This window comes from Hyla sarda, chromosome 8, assembly GCF_029499605.1.
Source record: "Hyla sarda isolate aHylSar1 chromosome 8, aHylSar1.hap1, whole genome shotgun sequence".
Taxonomy (NCBI): Eukaryota; Metazoa; Chordata; class Amphibia; order Anura; family Hylidae; genus Hyla; species Hyla sarda.
The window spans coordinates 17,067,144-17,080,602 of record NC_079196.1 but is presented as its reverse complement, the minus strand read 5'-3'; the positions used below and the strand labels follow the sequence as shown (position 1 = coordinate 17,080,602).

At 44.0% G+C, this 13,459-nt stretch overlaps 1 protein-coding gene and 1 long non-coding RNA gene across 3 annotated transcripts in view; one reads left to right on the top strand and one right to left on the bottom strand.

The window, feature by feature from the left end:
• Positions 1–3,334: 3,334 nt before the first annotated feature.
• Positions 3,335–12,042, bottom strand: LOC130285452 (uncharacterized). Its single transcript, XR_008847333.1, has 2 exons — positions 11,909–12,042; positions 3,335–4,033 (listed from the first exon to the last, which is right to left on the bottom strand). It is a non-coding gene; the product is annotated as an uncharacterized LOC130285452 (long non-coding RNA).
• The window catches only part of TTLL4 (tubulin tyrosine ligase like 4), a 62,535-nt gene continuing 61,081 nt past the window's right edge, over positions 12,006–13,459 (top strand). Inside the window, exon 1 of one of the 2 annotated variants that reach the window (XM_056536845.1) lies at positions 12,006–12,134. The gene's annotated coding sequence lies outside the window, so the exon portion shown is untranslated. Of the gene's footprint in view, positions 12,181–13,459 lie in introns of both variants that reach the window. The other variant, XM_056536846.1, reaches the window with a different exon arrangement.

Here is a 13,459-nt window from a genome sequence, read left to right as displayed (position 1 = left end):
TTTGTGCTCCTGATGTGTTCAGTTGTGAAAAGTGAGAAATTCAATGTTCCTGCCGAGCAAGCAGAGATCTTGAAAATGGTGACTCGGGGAAGTAAGTACAAGTTTGCACGTGTGTGACCGCTATTCCAGTACACAGGGGGTCATAGCAGTTGTTCCCTCTGCAGTTTTACACACATTCCCTATTCGCAGGATAGAGGAGAAGTCTTTACAATGGGACGATACCTTTTTTTTAAAGGGGTAATCCAGCATTACAGAGCTCATGTCTTGTGCAAACAGCACCACGCCTGTCCTCAGTTTGTGTTTGGTATTGCAGTTAAAGGGGTATTCCGGGAAAAAAATCTTATCCCCTATCCAAATGATAGGGGATAAGATGTCTGATCGCGGGGGGGGGGCAGCTGCTGGGACCCCCCGCGATCTCCCTGCAGCACTCGCATTCTATGCGGGGACTGAGTCTCTAGTTTTGGAAACCTCCGGGACTTGGGACGTCACACCACTCGCCCTCCATTCATGTCTATGGGAGGGGGCGTGATGGCTGTCACGCCCCCTCCCATAGACATGAATGGAGGGGGCGTGGTGTGATGTCACGTCCCGGAAACCCGTAGGTTTCCAAAACTGGAGACGCAGCCCCGCATAGAATGCGAGTGCTGCAGGGAGATCGCAGGGAGATCTTTTTGCCCGGAATACCCCTTTAACTGCAATACCAAACACAAACTGAAGACAAGAGTGGTGCTGGTCTGGAAGAAAGAAGCTGTACTGTTTTAAATCCTGGATAGTTATTTTTTTAAAGGTTGTTTTTGGCTTAAAGGGGGTACTCAAGTGGTCAGAAAGTTAAACAGATTTGTAAATTTAAAAATCTTAATCCTTCCAGTACTTATCATCTGCTGTATGCTCCACAGGAAGTTATTTTCTTTTTGAATTTCCTTTCTGTCTGACCACAGTGCTCTCTGCTGACACCTCTGTCCATTTTGGGAACTGTCCAGAGCAGGAGAGGTTTGCTATGGGGATTTGTTTCTACTCTGGACAGTTCCTGACACGGACAGAGGTGTCAGCAGAGAGCACTGTGGTCAGACAGAAAGGAAATTCAAAAAGAAAAGAACTTCCTGTGGAGCATACAGCAGCTAAGTACTGGAAGGGTTAATATTTTTAAATAGAAGTAATTTACAAATCTATTTAACTTTCTGGCACCAGTTGATAAAAAAAAAAAATTTCCACCCTTTTTAATCAATTACACAAGGAAAAAATAAAATTGGACACTTCTAATATACTTTATTTCCACTTGTCACTATTGAGACTGATCCATTTTACCTTCACATTTACTTTGTCGATGTTCATATGTGCAGGTCATAGAGCAGTGTTCCCCAACCAGTGTGCCTCCAGCTGTTACAAAACTATAACTTCCACTATGCCCTTACACGCTGAGCGATATAGTGTTACAATGACAGTAAAAAAAAAGCACTCTATGACCACTACTAGAGATGAGCGAACTTACAGTAAATTTGATTTGTCACAAACTTCTCGGCTCGGCAGTTGATAACTTTTCCTGCATAAATTAGTTCAGCTTTCAGGTGCTCCAGTGGGCTGGAAAAGGTGGATACAGTCCTAGGAAAGAGTCTCCTAGGACTGTATCCACCTTTTCCAGCCCACGGGATCACCGGAAAGCTGAACTAATTTATGCAGGAAAAGTCATCAACTGCCGAGCCGAGAAGTTTGTGACGAATCGAATTTACTGTAAGTTCGCTCATCTCTAACCACTACCAGTTCAGTAATGATATATGTGAGGTCAGTACCAAGAAGGCAGCAGTAAGTTCTCACATTATTGTATTCTCTAAGCACGTGAAGGCTACAGGGGGGATAGTTTGTACTTAGGAGGTGACATTGCTGCCTGTGAAGTGATATTCAGCTGCACTGTATCTGAGGGCGTCTCACAGATAAGAGGCTGAATTACAGATCGTGAAGGCATTGCCCCTTAAAGGGGTACTCTGGTGCTTACACATAAGATGCCTGATCATGCAAGCGGCACCCCGTTTGTAATGAGTCCCCGGAGCGTGTTCGCTCCGGGACTGATTACGGTCGACCGCAGGGCCGGCAACGTGTGACGTCACGCCTCCGCCCCCGTGTGACGTCACTCTCCGCCCCTCAATGCAAGCCTACGGGAGGGGGCGTGGTCCCCAGCTGCGGGACTCCCGCGATCAGGCATCTTATCCCCGATCCTTTGGACATGGGATAAGATGTGTAAGCACCGGAGTACCCCTTTAAAGACCACTTGAAATAAGCAGGGGAAAAAGTGACCATATTGTTTCCAGTTACAGTTTCAGAGGCGATAGGGGGGAATATTATTTTTACAAACAGAATTTTGGGAACATAGTTGCACCTACTGGTTTAGCATTAAAGGGGTACTCCGGTGGAAAACTTTTTTATTTTTTTTTATTTTTTTAAATCATCTGGTGCCAGAAAGTTAAACAGATTTGTAAATTACTTCTATTAAAAAAATCTTAATCTTTCCAGGATTTATTAGCTGCTGAATACTACAGAGGAAATAATTTTCTTTTTGGAACACAGAGCTCTCTGCTGACATCTCTGTCCATTTTAAGAACTGTCCAGAGTAGGAGAAAATCCCCATAGAAAACATATGCTGCTATGGACAGCAGAGGTCAGCAGAGAGCACTGTGCTTGTGATGTCAGCAGAGAGCTCTGTGTTCCAAAAAGAAAATAATTTCCTCTGTAGTATTCAGCAGCTAATAAGTACTGGAAGGATTAAGATGTTTTAATAGAAGTAATTTACAAATCTGTTTAACTTTCTGGCACCAGTTGATTTAAAAAAAAAAAAAATAATTAAAAGAAATTCCACCGAAGTACCCCTTTAACCCCTTCTCGACCCATGACATACATGTATGTCATGCAGACACTGGCCGCTACTCGTGGCATTCCGCCGCGCCTGGTACGATGGTGGCTATAGCTATAGCCAGCCATCTTGCCTCGGGACCTAGGGGGGTTCGCTGTGACCGCCGGCATGCTTTAGTTTCACTTTCACTTTTTCTTTTTGTAAAGGAGCTGTTTAGTTGTAAAACAAAAACCTGTTACTGCATGTTTTGTGCACTAGACACTAGGGGCAGCTGTTGTACAGAAGAAAAAAAAAAAAAAAAAATATATATATATATATATATATATATATATATATATATATATATATATATATATATATATATATACACATACACAAACACACATATATTTTCAAAATTTTATTCCCAAAAAATATTAGATTTTTTAAATTTTTGTAGAAAATTTGAAAAAATGCTTAAAATATAAGCCTAATGTTGTAAAAAAAAATGTACACAAAAATCGCTTCATGTATCAACAAAAATTTTCCACGAATATAAAGTACAATATGTCTCAAAAAACCAATCTCTGAATCACTTTGCCAGGTAAAAGCAGTTCAAAGTTATTACCACTTAAAGGGACACATGTCAGATTTGAAAAAAAACCCGGACTGGGTCATGAAGGGGTTAAGCTTCAAAGACTATTGATAGTTTTCTTACATCTAACCAATATTCTATTTCTGTTAAATACAGCCCTTACATTGTATTGATTCTGTGTACAGTACATTACTGTTGGCGGTCCGGGCATGCTGGGAGTTGTAGTTTTGCAACAGCTGGAGGCACCCTGGTTGGGGAAACTCTGATCTAAATGGCAGATCAGCGGGGGCTGATTAGGAGTTCTGCCCCGGACCCCTCGGTGACTGTAGTTATAGGGGATCACTAGTTCTATTCTGCACTGATCACTTTTAATCTTGTATTGTCAGATAATTGACATTGTTTCCGTCACTTCCTATGTTCTCTACATTGTTTGCATGAAGAACATTTACGTTACTAACCACGTGGATGGATCGTTTCTTTGTAACCGTAAAAGCTTTCACTTTTGTTTGTACGAAATCTCAGCTTCCACGTGACGACACAATAAAAGCAGAAGTTGTTCTCACGAAGAATCCTGGTTCTTGTGTAATTGTTTGACCACAGATTTATTATGGCCGACACTGCAAGAGAAGTAGGGAAGGGTAAATAATAGATAAATAGAACTATGTATTATGGAACTAGAATACCGCAATTAGAGATGAGCGAACTTACAGTAAATTCGATTCGTCACGAACTTCTCAGCCCGGCAGTTGATGACTTTTCCTGCATAAATTCAGCTTTCAGGTGCTCCGGTGGGCTGGAAAAGGTGGATACAGTCCTAGGAGACTCTTTCCTAGGACTGTATCCACCTTTTACAGCCCACCGGAAAGCTGAACTAATTTATGCAGGGAAAGTCATCAACTGCAAAGCCGAGAAGTTCGTGACGAATCGAATTTACTGTAAGTTCGCTCATCTCTAACCGCAATGAAGGAAATTCGGCTTCCTCTCGGGACTTAAAGGGGTACTCCGGCGCTAAGACATCTCATCTCCTATCCAAAGGATAGGGGATAAGATGCCTGATCACTGGTGTCCCACCGCCGAGGACACCCGTGTTCTTGCACGCAGCACAGCGTTACAATCAGTCCCCGGAGCGTGTTCATTCCGGGTCTGATGACTGGCGATCACGGGGCCGGAGCATTGTGACATCACGGCTCCGCCCCGTGTGACATCACGCTCCGCCCCCTCAATGCAAGCCTATGGGAGGGGGCGTGACGGCTGTCACACAGGGCGGAGCAGTGATGTCACAATGCTCCGGCCCCGTGATCATCAGACCCGGAGCGAACATGCTCCGGGGACTGATTGTAACGCGTTGCTGCGTGCAAGATCACGGGGCCCCTTTAAGGGAGTACCCCTTTAAACTTAAAAAATAAAAATGGTGCATAAAATGTAACAATTACCCTATTTTTGGCGTACCTGTTGTTTCAGGATGTTCTATCCTGTGTGAGTATGAGGAGCAGCACTTTATCTGGACATATTACTTGCATGTGTTTTTTTTTTTGCAGATTTATGCTCTGATCTCTCGTTTTCATTTCTCTGAGCTAGAGGCGTGGCTTAAAGGGGTACTCCACTGGAAAAAAATTTTTTTTAAATCTGGTGCCAGAAAGTTAAACTGATTTGTAAATTACTTCTATTAAAATATCTTAATCCTTCCAGTACTTATCAGCTGCTGTATGCTCCACAGGAAGTTCTTTTCTTTTTGAATTTCCTTTCTGCCTGACCACAGTGCTCTCTGCTGACACCTCGGTCCATTTTAGGAACTGTCCAGAGTAGGAGCAAATCCCCATAGAAAACCTCTCCTGCTCTGGACAGTTCCTAAAATGGACAGAGGTGGCAGCAGAGAACACTGTGGTCAGGCAGAAAGGAAATTCAGAAAGAAAATGACTTCCTGTCAATCATAACAGCAGCTGATAAGTACTGGAAGGATTAAGATGTTTTAATCTGTTTAACTTTCTTGCACAAGTTGATTTAAAAAAAAAAATATATATATATAATGTTTTCCAGTGGAGTACCCCTCTGGTTCTCAGGTGTGAATGAGGACCAGGCGTCTTAAATTTGGTGTTATCGCTCTGACACTTTAATACTGGTCACTGAAAGTTCAACATGGCACCTCATGGCGAAGAACTCTTCTAAGGCTGCATTCACACCACGTTTTTGCAATACAGTTCCCGTATCAGGTTTTTGATGAAAAACTGATTCCTCAAAACCGGACTAAACTATCAAAACGTGTGTACAAATTTCAACCCGTATACAGTTAAAAACCGTATATGGTTTGAAAAATGTCCGGTTGCATCAGGTTTTTTAAATGGGCACTATCATTAAAACAAATTTATGCTATTGCACTCCTTATGGTAAATGAAAAATATTTCTAATATACGTTGTTTAAAAAAAATGAAGTTTTCTATGTTTTATTTGTGCTTAAAAAAGCTCAAGAGCACATTTTCCCCCATCTCATACACAGACTTAGGACCAAAGTCCAAACACAGGAAGTGCCGCCTGGAGTGCTGGGGGGGGGGGGGGGGGTGTCCAGCCAACAGCATATGGCAGTTCAGTGTGAGAGGAGCTATGATTGGATGAGGCTGGACACACCCCCCTCAGCACTCCAGGCTGCACTTCCTGTGTTTGGACTTTGGTCCAAAGTCTGTGTATGAGTTGGGGGAAAATGTGCTCTTGAGCTTTTTTTATGCACAAATAAAACATAGAAAACTTCATTTTTTTTAAACAACGTATATTAGAAATATTATTTCATTTACCATAGGGAGCGCAATAGCAAAAATTAGTTTTAATGAGAGTGACCCTTTAAGAAAAAAAGTATACATTTTGAATAAAGTTTCACTTGTTTGATTGAAATTTCTAGAAAAAAAAATGCAAAGTCTAAAAACGTATGGTGCAAACCGGATGGAACCGGATTCACATACAGTTCTGTACGGTTCCCATTGACTCCCATGTTAAAAAAAAAAAAAAACGTATACGGTTTAATAAAGTTTTTCACCCAGACCTAAAACCGTGGTAGACTACAGTTTTGGGTACGGGGAAAAAAAACTGACAAACCGTACAGGATTCAAGAAGGACACAACCTGATGCATCTTTTGGCATACGGTTCCGTACGGTTTTCACATTGAAAACGTATACAGGACCTGTACTGCAAAAACGTGGTGTGAATGCAGCCTAAGATCCAAAAAATAATTATTTTTCTACATGAACATGGCCTAGGATATTGCCAAGACGATAGTTGAGCGAACTTACAGTAAATTGGCTGGTAGTGAACCTCACAGCTCGGCTGTTGATTACTTTTGTCTGCATAAAGTAGTTCAGCTTTCCAAGGGCTCCAGTTGCCTGTTAAAGGTGGATACAGACCTAGGAGACCTAAGACTGTCATACCGGACTTTTCCAGGCAACCAGAGCCCCCGGAAAGCTGAAATAATTTATGCAGACTATAGTAATTAGAGATGAGCGAATTTACAGTAAATTCGATTTGTCACGAACTTCTCGGCTCGGCAGTTGATGACTTAGGCTGGGTCCACACTACGTTTTGTCCCATACGGGAGCGCATACGGCAGGGGGGAGCTAAAATCTCGCGCTCCCGTATGTGACCGTATGCGCTCCCGTATGTCATTCACTTCAATGAGCCGACCGGAGTGAAACGTTCGGTCCGGTCGGCTCATTTTTGCGCCGTATGCGCTTTTACAACCGGACCTAAAACCGTGGTTGACCACAGTTTTAGGTCCGGTTGTAAAAGCGCATACGGCGCAAAAATGAGCCGACCGGACCGAACGTTTCACTCCGGTCGGCTCATTGAAGTGAATGGCATACGGGAGCGAATACGGTAACATACGGGAGCGCGAGCTTTTAGCTCCCCCCTGCCGTATGCGCTCCCGTATGGGACAAAACGTAGTGTGGACCCAGCCTTATCCTGCATAAATTAGTTCAGCTTTCCGGGGCTCCGGTGGGCAGGAAAAGGTGGATACAGTCCTAGGAGACTCTTTCCTAGGACTATATCCACCTTTTCCAGCCCATCGGAGCACCTGAAAGCTGAACTAATTTATGTAGGCTAAAGGCATCAACTGCCGAGCCGAGAAGTTTGTGACGAATCGAATTTACTGTAATTTCACTCATCTCTACTCGCCATGGTCGACCAAAGAAGTTGAGTGAACGTGCCCAGCGTCATATCCAGAGGTTGTCTTTTGGAAACAGGTGTATGAGTGCTGCCAGCATTGCTGCAGAGGTTGAAGGGGGGGGGGGCAAGCTGTCAGTGCTTAGACAATACATCACACACTGCAGCAAATTGGTCCGCCTGTAGACAAGCAGACTAAGGGCATGGATTACTGGAACCATGTCCTGTGGCCCAATGACACCAAGATAAACTTATTTGGTACAGATGGTGTCAGGCGTGTGTGGTGACAACCAGGTAAGGAGGACAAAGACAAGTGTCCTAGAGTCCAGCATGGTGGTGGAGAGTCATGGTCTGGGGGCTGCATGATGCTGCTGACACTGGGGGCTACAGATCAATGAGGGAACCATGAAGGCCGACATGTCCTGTGACATCCTGAGGCAGAGCAGGATCCCCTCCCTTCAGAGACTGGACCGCAGGACAGTATTCAGTCATAATAAAGACCCCAAATACCTCCAAGACCACCACTGCCTGCTAAAGAAGCTGAGGGTAAAGGTGATGGACCAGCCAGGCATGTCTCCAGACCTAAACCCTATAGGGCTTCTGTGGGGTATCCTCAAACCGAAGGTGGGGGAGCACAAGGTCCATAACATTGGTCTTCAAACTGTGGCGCTCCAGATGTTACAAAACTACAATTCCCAGCATGCCCGGACAGCCAACGGCTGTCCGGGCATGCTGGGAGTTGTAGTTTTGCAACATCTGGAGGGCCACAGTTTGAAGACCACTGGTCTATAACATCCATCAGATCCATCATGGAAGAGGATCCAGTGACAACCTATGAAGATCTGGTGAACTACATGTCCAAGAGGATTAAAGGGGTACTCCGGCGCTAGTGTTGAGCGGCATAGGCCATATTCGAATTCGCGAATATATGGACGAATATTCGTCATATATTCGCATATTCGTTATATTCCCGTTTATTTTCGCATGTGCGTAAATTCGCGTATGCGAAAATTTTCATGTGTGAATATTAGCATATACAAGATTAACATACGCGAAAATTCGCATATGCGAAAATGTGCATATGCTAATTTTCGTATATGCGAATTTTCGCACGCCAGTCTCACACAGTAGTATTACAGCCTTCTTTACACCACACAAGCTGGAAGCAGAGAGGGGTGATCACTGTGATGTGTACTGTGAAGAAAAAAAAAAACGAATATTCGTAATTACGAAAATATAGCGCTATATTCGCGAAATTCGCGAATATGTGATATTCGCGAATAATATTCGAATTGCGAATATTCGTGAGCAACACTATCCGGCGCTTAGACATCTTATCCCCTATCCAAAGATGTCACGCCCCCTCCCATAGGCTTGCATTGAGGGGGCGGAGCGTGACGTCACACGGGGCGGAGCCTTGACGTCACAACGCTCCGGCCCCGTAATCGACAGTAATCAGACCCGGAGCGAACACGCTCCGGGGACTGATCTTTAAACGGGGTGCGGCGTGCAAGATCACGGGGGTCCCTAGCGGCAGGAACCCCGCGATCAGGCATCTTATCCCCTATCCTTTGGATAGGGGATAAGATGTCTAAGCACCGGAGTACCCCTTTAACGACCAAGGACGTATATTTACGTCTTTGGCTGGCTCCCGCAATAATACGCAGGGTCACGCGGTGACCCCGCGTCATATTGGGTCGGTCCCTGCATGTATCTGAAGCCAGGACCCGGGGCTAATAGCGCGCGGCAGTGATCACGGTGCCGCGCTCTATTAACCCTTTAGCCCGGCTGCTCAGTGGGGCTGATCGGGACCACCGCATTGAAAATGCGGTGTCCCGATCAGCTGGGACACGAGCGGAGGTCCTCTTACCTGCCTCCAGCGTGTCACCTCGGCGATTGATTGCTCCAAGCCTGAGATTCAGGCTTGAGCAATCGACCGCCGATAACACTGATCAATGCAAAGCTATGGCTTTGCAGTGAACAGGGTATAAGATCAGTGTGTGCAGTGTTATAGGTCCCTATGGGATAACAATGATCAGTATAAGAGATCAGTGTGTGCAGTGTTATAGGTCCCTATGGGATAACAATGATCAGTATAAGAGATCAGTGTGTGCAGTGTTATAGGTCCCTATGGGATAACAATGATCAGTATAAGAGATCAGTGTGTGCAGTGTTATAGGTCCCTATGGGATAACAATGATCAGTATAAGAGATCAGTGTGTGCAGTGTTATAGGTCCCTATGGGATAACAATGATCAGTATAAGAGATCAGTGTGTGCAGTGTTATAGGTCCCTATGGGATAACAATGATCAGTATAAGAGATCAGTGTGTGCAGTGTTATAGGTCCCTATGGGATAACAATGATCAGTATAAGAGATCAGTGTGTGCAGTGTTATAGGTCCCTATGGGATAACAATGATCAGTATAAGAGATCAGTGTGTGCAGTGTTATAGGTCCCTATGGGATAACAATGATCAGTATAAGAGATCAGTGTGTGCAGTGTTATAGGTCCCTATGGGATAACAATGATCAGTATAAGAGATCAGTGTGTGCAGTGTTATAGGTCCCTATGGGATAACAATGATCAGTATAAGAGATCAGTGTGTGCAGTGTTATAGGTCCCTATGGGATAACAATGATCAGTATAAGAGATCAGTGTGTGCAGTGTTATAGGTCCCTATGGGATAACAATGATCAGTATAAGAGATCAGTGTGTGCAGTGTTATAGGTCCCTATGGGATAACAATGATCAGTATAAGAGATCAGTGTGTACAGTGTTATAGGTCCCTATGGGATAACAATGATCAGTATAAGAGATCAGTGTGTGCAGTGTTATAGGTCCCTATGGGATAACAATGATCAGTATAAGAGATCAGTGTGTGCAGTGTTATAGGTCCCTATGGGATAACAATGATCAGTATAAGAGATCAGTGTGTGCAGTGTTATAGGTCCCTATGGGATAACAATGATCAGTATAAGAGATCAGTGTGTGCAGTGTTATAGGTCCCTATGGGAGCTATAACACTGCAAAAAAAAAAAGTTAATAAATGTGATTTAACCCTTTCCTTACTAAAAGTTCAAATCACCCCCCTTTTCCCATAAAAAAAAAACACTATGTAAATAAAATAACTATAAACATATGTGGTATCGCCGCATGTGTAAATGTCCGAGCTATAAAAAATATATCATTAATTAAACCGCACGGTCAATGGCGTACGCGCAAAAAAATTCCAAAGTCCAAAATTATGTATTTTTGGTCGCTTTTTATATCAAGAAAAAATGAATATAAAGCGATCAAAAAGCCCTATCAATACAAAACCGGTACCGCTAAAAATGCCTGATCACGGCGCAAAAAATTAGCCCTCATACCGCCCCATACGCAGAAAAATAAAAAATTATAGGGGTCAGAAGATGACAATTTTAAACATATACATTTCCGTGCATGTAGTTATGATTTTTTCCAGAAGTCCGACAATATCCAACCTATATAAGTAGGGGATCATTTTAACCGTATGGACCTACAGAATAAAGAGAAGGTGTCAATTTTACTGAAAAATGTACTGTGTAGAAACAGAAGCCCCCAAAAGTTACAAAATTGCGTTTTTTTTCTTCAATTTCGTCACACAATGATTTGTTTTCCGTTTTGCTGTAGATTTCTGGGTAAAATGACTGATGTCATTACAAAGTAGAATTGGTGGCGCAAAAAATAAGCCATCAAATTGATTTTTAGGTGGAAAATTGAAAGGTTTATGATTTTTAAAAGGTAAAGAGGAAAAAACGAAAGTGCAAAAACTGAAAAACCCTGAGTCCTTAAGGGGTTAAGGCCGTGCTGGGAAATAATGGTGGCCACGCAAAGTTTTAGACATTTCCTCTTATGTGAGCTTCTGTAAGTTAAAATAGTGGGGGAAGATTTATCAAAACCTGAGTCTAGAGAAAAAGTTGCCCAGTTGCCCATAGCAACCAATCAGATCGCTTCTTTCATTTTTCAGAAGCCTTTTAAAAAATGATAGAAGCGATCTGATTGGTTGTTATGGGCAACTCAGCAACTTTTTCTGTGAACAGGTTTTGATAAATCTCCCCTATTGTTCCCAAGCAGGGTGCCTTCAGCTGTTGCAAAACTACAACTCCCAGCATGCCCGGACAGCCTCCGGCTGTCCGGGCATGCTGGGAGTTGTGGTTTTGCAACAGCTGGAGGCACCCTGCTTGGGAACCACCGGTTTACAAACAGACAGCACACAGTATTATGGCCTGATGATGGCTGACAGTGTATTGATGACTGAGCATTAGCCAACGCTGCCAGGCGAGGAGTACCAACATGGCCGCCGACCGTAAAGAAAACGCCACCTGCTGATGAGTGTACTAAGATGGCCGCCTAACTGCGCCGCACAAGGCACAGGCCACGCCCCATCACATGACTCAGCTCGGATTTTACTGGCTGTCCAGCGGCTGGAGCAGGAAGTGACGTAGTGCGCTCTTTAGCGTTACGTGGTTGCTAGGAGAAGAGAGTCCGCCAAGCCCGGGAGCGGCGGGAGGAGCGGACGGCGCGGGCACACAGTGTCCTGTGGAGCGGGTGAGTGACTGGCGGGAAGTGACCCGGAAAAAGAGATAATGGCTGAGTGAGTACAGCGCCCCCTCTCTGTACAAAGCGGCCATGAGGGAGCCTGAGAACCTCTACCATGTGTCCAGTGTCTGTCATGGGCCGGCTGGGAATAGTAGTTCTACAGCGAGTGTGTAGTGATATATGGCGGACTCGCCGTCCATTGTTACAGCTTACAGTGAGCTTGTGATGATGGGAGTTGTAGTTCTTGTGGAGAAGGAAGTATTCTGTATAGCGTTGATGATGTGATCTTACATTCAGCCTGTGATGATGGGAGTTGTAGTACCTGTAGCACAGGGAATATTCTGTATAGGAGTGTTGATGTGATCTTACATTCAGCCTGTAATAATGGGAGTTGTAGTACTTGTGGAGGAGGAAGTATTCTGTATAGGGGTGATGATGTGATCTTACATTCAGCCAGTAATGATGGGAGTTGTAGTACTTGTGGAGGAGGAAGTATTCTGTATAGGGGTGGTGATGTGATCTTACATTCAGCCTGTAATGATGGGAGTTCTTGTACCTATGGAGGAGGGAGTATTCTGTATAGGATGAACTAGGAGTTGTAGTACATGTTGTGGTGCATTGAGATAGCTTTCTATGGGCGATGCTGGTAGTTGTAATACCGGTGGTAACACAGGGAGCATTCTGTATAGTAGATGGGGGGGATTGTATGTTTGTACATTCAGTGATAATGCTGGGAGTAGTAGTACTTGTTGTAATGCCGGGAACGTTCTGTATAGGGGTGATGAAGTGATCTTACTTTCAGCCTGTGAAGATAGGAGTTGTAGTACTTGTGGAGGAGGGAGTATTCTATATAGGATGAACTAGGAGTTGTACTGGTGGTAATGCAGGGACCATTCTGTATATGGGTGATGTGATGCTGGGAGTTGTAGTACATGCATTGCAGAGAGTATTCTGTATATGAGTGATGCTGGGAGTTTTACCTGTGGCAACGCCGGGAGTATTCTGTATAGGAGGGATGGTGTGCTCTTACGGTCAGCTTGTGATGCTGGGAGTTGTAGTACAGGGAGTATTCTGTATATGGGTGATGGCAGTTGTAGTATTTGTGATAGTGCAGGGAGTATTCTGTATATGGGTGATGATGGGAGTTACAGTACCTGTGCAGGGAGTATTATGCATAGGGGTGATGTGCTCCTACAGTCAACTTGTAATGCTGGGAGTTGTAGTTCCTGTGTTCAGGGAGTATACTGTATAGAGATGATGTTGTGAGCATACATTCTGCTTGTGATGCTGGGAGTTGTAGTACCTGTTCTGTATAGGCGGATGCTGGTAGTTAT